Source organism: Magnolia sinica, chromosome 8, assembly GCF_029962835.1.
Source record: "Magnolia sinica isolate HGM2019 chromosome 8, MsV1, whole genome shotgun sequence".
NCBI classification, from domain to species: Eukaryota; Viridiplantae; Streptophyta; class Magnoliopsida; order Magnoliales; family Magnoliaceae; genus Magnolia; species Magnolia sinica.
Window position 1 is genome coordinate 48,853,096 of NC_080580.1, and position 7,503 is coordinate 48,860,598.

The 7,503-nt window shown below is 38.9% G+C and overlaps 1 non-coding gene across 1 annotated transcript; it reads left to right on the forward strand.

Moving 5' to 3' along the window:
- The first annotated feature begins 7,394 nt into the window (after nt 1-7,394).
- Nucleotides 7,395-7,503, forward strand: LOC131254619 (small nucleolar RNA R71). Its single transcript, XR_009175741.1, has one exon. It is a non-coding gene; the product is annotated as a small nucleolar RNA R71 (small nucleolar RNA).

The window sequence follows — 7,503 nt, forward strand, 5'->3', positions numbered from 1 at the left end:
ATTACAAATATAATTCAGGGATAAGTGAAGAACGCAAGCGGAAGACTTAAAGAAATATATGTGCACATGTGCGAATCCCTGAAATACATACACATACTAGGTCGTAATACAAGTGTTGCTATTAAAATTATAAGTATCAAATTACATCATTTAATCCCAAAAGTAATCCCAGAATCCAGCGCATCAGAACAAGCCTCACTAGAACCCGCCTGAAAACTGCATGAAAGAAAATGCAGCCTCATCATCCTCGATCTCCTGCTCTGCCTCAGAGGTCTCATCAACATCTGCAACTAAGACAGAGTTTGGTGGGTGTTTAACACTGCCCCAGAACGTGGGAGTGAGTGATCAACTCAGTGGAACAATAAAGCAAAGGTTAACATGTTATCAGTTCAATCAAGCAGTAATGATAAAGCATAACAATCAAACATGTCCTAAGTACTCTTGTTAATCCAAGGATGTATGAAGAATTATGCGAGCCTTCGTGCGTACACCCTCTGCGTCTTCATCTTACGTTACGCATGACATCACCTCAAAGTGCGCCACATCTTTCAGGCACATGCAAATGCGGTGCATGAACATGATTACCCAGTTGTTATTAGTCCTTTTCATACAGTAGGATTGGGAAGCTAAGGTACCTTCCTCATATCACCATCCAAACAGTGATCCATTATAAGGTCGTCAGTCCTAGGCATCTCATACGATCATATGGTTTTAGGTCGTTGCAAAGGGCTCATCACCAATCAATGCACGCCTATCATACCTTTGTTACCACAATAAGGCTCGTCACCTCAATGCGATATCTAGGCATGCTCGAGGTCACTACAAAGGGCTCGTCACCAATCAATGTAGGCCGACAGCACGAATATAGTGTCGCATACCACCATAATCGGCTCACGAGTTTGGTTGCTCACTGGTCACTACGGGGAGGCTCGTCACCCCAGCGTAGGCCGACAGCTCGACCACGATGTCCCATACCACCATGTTCTGCTCATGAGTCTTAGCGGATCAAGGTACAATGGTTAATAGGATTTCATCGGTGAGTTTGGTACCCTAGATTCAAACAATAGCGTCCATACATGGTGAATATACATCGGACAATCGGGTTACTTGACGAACTCGACTAGCACGAGCGCACGTTGGGTTGAACGACATAGAGTGCGCAAACACTCCGCGTGGCCAAACCACTGCCGACAACTCTAATATGACTCGGGTTCGTCTAATCACGTCCTTCGTGGCGAAAGCAACATCAGCCACGATCTCAAGGCCGATTACCGATTTCCTGGACTAATCATAGTCCCAAACACATTCTACTACAACAGATATCGATAACAACAATTTAGAACAGTAATGGAACAACAACTCAAATCATGTGGTATGTAAGCATTTGAATAATATCAACTTAACATGGACTTTCACATAAGTAAGACTTGAAATTAAACAACAAGGAATATGACTAGCATGAGGTAAAACATACACATCAATAGGAGTGTTGAGAATCGCTTCTCAACGCCCGCAATAAGGTTAATATATCACCCTTTAGATCATTCAGACATTTCTACAAACACTTAGAATACATAATACAACATACATGACGTATGTTGAAATACACGCATTTGGACAATTCCTTTTGCCAAGGAGTTGACACACATACATCTAGCATAAATACATGACAAATAATCATGGCAATCACATGTTCATATTTTATATGCATACGGTACTTTATACATACATATAGAATACACAAATTTCAATATAACACATGCATATCAGGAATGCAAAATAAACATAACATTTAGCATGTGAAATCTCATCCATAACAAGAATAAATCATTCACTGGCGTTGAAAGCCTTGAAAACCATAACCTATGCGATTAAAGTCCGCACCTTAAACCAGAAATAGAGCACCGAACTGATTCACACGATATGTCTTTGTCAATGGCGACAGGATAACCTAAGACAAGAATAGAAATGAGCTACGACAACACAAAAAATATTCTAAGCTCTAAAACGGATTAGGGTTAGGTTAACTTACCCAAAGATGAACTCAGAATCGCCGGAAGAACGATTCAAAAGTGAAGGTTTAAGGATGAAGAAGAAGATGAAAGAATCTAAGATGGTTCACCAACTTCTCTCTCACTTTCTCTCTCTTTTCCTCTCTCTTTCTTAGCTAGGGTTAGGAAATTCGTATGGAAAAGAGAGCTAGGGTTTTAAGGTCTATATATAGGCCTAACATTGATGAAGATAACCCCAGGGCCAAGGTATACTTAGGTTAGAACCAAAACAGGCCTCTCTCGATCCAACGGAGCACTTCCGGTGGGCCTATTACCACGAAAGGTCGGACTTAAGTTCACTGACCATGGATCTAGGTCAAGCTAAGTTTTCGTACCGATCGGATCTTCAGATCGGCCGTGGCGGACCACACTCAATTCAACGGTCATCGAAACTCGATCAGGACCACAAGCACTAGGACATGCCTGGGCCACCTTCCCTGATCCGAGGGTGAAATTGGGTCAGAATCTAACGGTCAGATTGCTTAAAATTGTCGCGCAAGCGACACGACTCAGATTTCATAAAAGCTTATTAAATTTCTCACCGTTCTCACACTCTTCACTCCGGACTCAATTAAATCGACCCAGAACATCATCTGGACTTAATTTTTGAGGTGATGGCCAAGTCCAACATGGTGACTGCAACAGCCTAAGATCATCGCTATCGGACTTTCAACGCGTGGTCCAGGTCCGATGTAGAACTTCCAAAAATTCCCAAGAGCAACTGGATTTAGCGATGAATCCCAGATTTCAGAGTGACATACCGCTAACTATTTTACAGGTTTTGAGTCATGCAGATCCAATTTAAAGTGATTGATGCAAATTTCACAAGCAATCGAGTTTAGCGCTAATTACCCCAATAAGCTTCTAAGGAAAATAGAGGTAGTACTCGGGTCTTGGCACAAAATAGTTTCAATGACCATACTTTATGTCTCAGGTATGATCGACCTTAGATTGACCTTAGGGTAGGTCATTTCGGATACATAATTTAAACTGTATGTTTATATATGAATTTGGTCTGTTCTAAGACTAATCCTGGACCTTGTTCGACTAGTCCTAGCACTGGTTCAACCAGTCCAAGAAATCCACAACCAGTCCTAAGTTGTTGCAGATTTTCAGAATTTTTTGGTTAGCCCACGACCGGTCCTGGAGGTCTTTCGACCGGTCGTAGGTGTGTTCACGACTCGAACTTCGACCAGTCGTGGGTCCTCGACTCAAACTACAACAACCTACTCACGTGGTCTACGACCAGTCCTGGGTCATCTATGACTGGTTGTAGGTGATCCGCAACCAGTCGTAGACACCCCACGATGATTCGTAGAACGGTTTTCAAAGATCACTCTTAAAAATTCAAAATGTCGTTGAAGCTACGACCAGTCAAAGTTTCCCTAAGACCAGTCGTAGACGTGATTTCTTCTTCTATAAATTGAGCACGAATCTCAGAATTTCATAACTCAATTCAAAGAAATTCAAGGCTCCACTCTGAGATAAGTTAGTGTTCATTTTAAGGTACTTTGTGCATAATTAATATTTCCTTTTATTAGCTTATTTTTATTTGATTTTGATCTACATTCCAATCTGATTTGAAAATGGGAAATTCTATAATTCCTTCTTCTTGGAATCAAAATCAAATAGAACTAGCCCATTTGATTTAATTTAAAATCAATTAGAACTTAGAACCATTTTAATTGAGTTTTGGACATTGAACGTTGATTCGAACTTCTACTCCGATTGGTTCTTTCGGCTGTTAAGAAAGGAGAAATCTAGGTATTTTACGTTTATGTAAAATTTCTATTCTTTTAGTTTTTATTTGAGATTCGCCAAAAAAATCTCATTGTGTGGTTATCTGAGGAGAGCCAGAAAACTCAGAAAGTGTGGGTTTTTGGATTGTGTAAGCCCAAGTTAAAAGACACAATTGTGAAGGTTTTAGGTGAACCTGTGAAACCTATTTTGTTAGTGAACGTTAATATCTCCTGTGTGAGGATATTAGGAGTGGAGTAGCATTCTGTGTGGCTGTTGTGAAACAGTTGGTGTACACACAAGCGAACCACTATAATTCTTTGCCTTGTGGTTTGAATGCTTGCTTAAGTTTTATATCTTTTATCATTCAAGTTTGTGAGATGTATATGTGGATGTGAATGTTGTAAAATTTACATTTCAAGCAAGTGTGTGGAATGTTATAATAATTTAGATTTAGATTCCTGCAATTTATTTTAATTCCTTACTATTTATTTATTTCTCTTCAGATTGAGTTTTTGATACAAAGGACGTTCTAGAAATAAGGTTGTCCTGCTATAAACCCTTGGTTTTTATGGTGTAAGGTTATCCTTAGAACTGAATTCGTATCAACCTCTCAATACTTGTTTATTGAGGTTATTTTATTTCAGCATTGTGAATTAATTTATTTTACTTGGCTATCTCTTTATTTTATTTTACCGTTATAATTATAATTTGGCATTGTCCTATTCACCCCCCCTCTAGGACGTATAGTTAGGCCATTTCAATTACATAAAGGATGAGAGAGATGACTAAAGTCTTTTATGAATCGCCTATAGAATTCGGCGTGTCCTAAGAAGGATCGCACGTCACGTATGTTCTTGGGTGGAGTTAGGTTAGAGATAAGATCAATTTTCTCATTGTCTACCTCAATTTCCTTAGACGAAATTATATGTCCAAGAACAATTCCCTTGGGAATCATAAAATGACATTTTTCCCAATTAAGAACCAAATTCTTTTCTTCATATCGCTTCAACATATTTTTAAGATTTTCCAAACACTCGCTGAACGATGGACCAAACACAGAGAAGTCATCCATGAAGACCTCTAAATATTTCCCCTCCATGTCAGAAAAAATACTTAACATGCATCGCTGAAAGATGGTAGGGGCATTGTATAGTCTGAATGACATCCTTTAGTAGGCAAAGGTGCCAAAGAGACATGTGAATGTTGTCTTTTCTTGATCTTCAAGGGCTATATCTATTTGATTGTAGCTCAAATATGCGTCAAGGAAAGAGTAGTAAGAGTGACCACTAGCCTTTCCAAAATTTGATTATTGAAGGGCAAAGGAAAGTGATCCTTCTTTGTGACAGTATTCAACTTTCTGTAGTCAATGCACATTCTCCAACCAATAGTTACTCTAATTAGCACGAGTTCATTGTCGACATTGGCTATGATGGTGATTCTAAAAGTCTTAGGAACTACCCAAGTTGGACTCACCCAATGACTTTCGAATATAGGGTATATGATACCTCCATCCAACAATTTAAGTACCTTAGCCTTAACTACCTTTATGTTTGGATTTAATCAACGTTCTGGTTGTTGGGAGGTTTTCACATTATCCTCAAGATGAATGCGGTGAGTACAAATCAATGGGTCAATTCCCTTGAGGTCCACAATCGACCATCTAAGGGCTCCTTTATGCTCAATGAGAGTGGAAATAAGCACATTCTCTTGTTCTTTCTAAGGTGGGATAAAATCACCATTGGATGTGTCTCATCTTAACCTAAATGGGCATATTTAAGATCAATGGGTATGGGTTTTAGGTGAAGCTCAATTGCCTTGAGGCTAGACGGTAGAGGTATTACATCAGTTTGGGGTAAGGTTTCAAATTATGGCCTCCACCGATTAACTTCAAGTACCGGCGCAACATCAAGCATGACATACATCTCCCTAATCATGTCATCATCTAAATCAGGGGAGTGGGCCAATCATTTCTCTAGAGTGTCAGAGTATAGAGTCAAAAGTGCTCTATCTTCCATGAAAGAATCTTTCAAGTTAATGTAGTGGATATCATTAACATCCTCTAACTATTTGCTCATGTTGAAAAAGATATTGAGCTCCAATGTCATATTTTTGAAAGATAAATTCATAATTTCATTCTTGCAATTAATGATTGCATTTGATGTAACAAGGAATGGGCGACCAAGAATGACTGAAATTTGGGTGCTCATATCTGTGTTGCGTTGAGTATCTAAGATAATGAAGTCTACTGGATAATAGAATTTATCAACCTGGACTAACACATCATCAATCATCCCTCTCGGTACACGAATTGAGTGATTGACAAGTTGTAATATGGTCCGGGTGGGTTTTAATTCACCTAGACCTAATTGTTCATAAACCGAGTAAGGGATTAGATTTACACTCCCCCCCAAGTCAAGAAGTGTAGGCTCAATATGGTGATTCCTAATTATACACATGATAGTTGGGCTGCTAGGATCTTTATATTTTTGTGGCATATCTTGCTTGAGGATGGCACTCACTTTTTTTGTTAGAAAAATTTTCTTTTATATGTTTTACCTTCTTTTGGTAGTGCATAGATCTTTCAGAAATTTGGCATATGAAAGGATTTGTTTAACGTCATCCAATATAAGAATATTGATCTTCACTTATTTTAGCACCTCTAGAATATTTTGAGAATTAGATAGAGGTTTTGGTGCAATCAACCATTGAGGGAATGGTGTAATCGGCTTACTTTGAGGTTCCAATTCTAACTCATGTGGAGCATTGCTAGTTCTATCATTATCATCTATTTTCGGGTCCTTAGGTTTTTCAGTCCTCACTGGAATAAATTTGTCAATTGTCTTTCTACTCCTAAGAGTGGTGATAGATTTAGCTTGCTCCATCTAATTTAAAGAGCTTGGGTTACTAATTTCATATTGCTGTTTTGGGTTGGGGAGAGGCTGAGCCGGAAGGATCCCATTCTCCCCAATTGAATTTTTTGTCTCAAGTCCTTGTATGGCCTTTGTCAGGTCTTGAAAGGCTTTTAGCATACCCTAATTAAAAGCTCTTAATTTTTAATATGTTTTAAGACCGGATCCTTTGAGGAATAGCAGTTTGTCCATTCCTCCAACTGAAATTTGGATGGTTTCTCCAACTTGAATTATATGTGTCTAAGGTAGGTCCGCTGAAAGGTCTTTGGTAGTTGTTCACGACATTCGATTGCTCTTTCAATATCTCTTGGAAAGCAGGAATTATTAGACAATTCTCAGTTGTATGTATGTTACAAGCACAAATGCCACAAACAACTTCCTCAGCCTTTTCGGGTTATACCTTCTTAAGTTCCATGGCCTCCACTTTTCTTGTAAGTTTGGCCAATCTTGTATTTGCGTCATCTTCCTCTTTTAAGACATATATTCCTCCCCTTTCCTTTAATTGAGTGGGCTTAGAAGTTGTGGTTCTTGAGGAGGTATCCCATGATTGTGTATTTTCAGCAAGTTTATCAAAATAATTCCATGCATCATTGGCTTCCTTGTTCATGAATTCCCCATTACACATCATCTCCACAAATTGGCGCACAGATGAGGCAATCCCTCATAGAAAAAGCTTGTTATCCTCCATGTTTCATAGCCATGTTGTGGACATGAATTTATGAGATCCTTAAATTGCTCCAAACATTGGAAGAAGGTCTCATCCTCTTTTTGTGCAAAATTCATGATTGCTTTCCTTAAAGTAT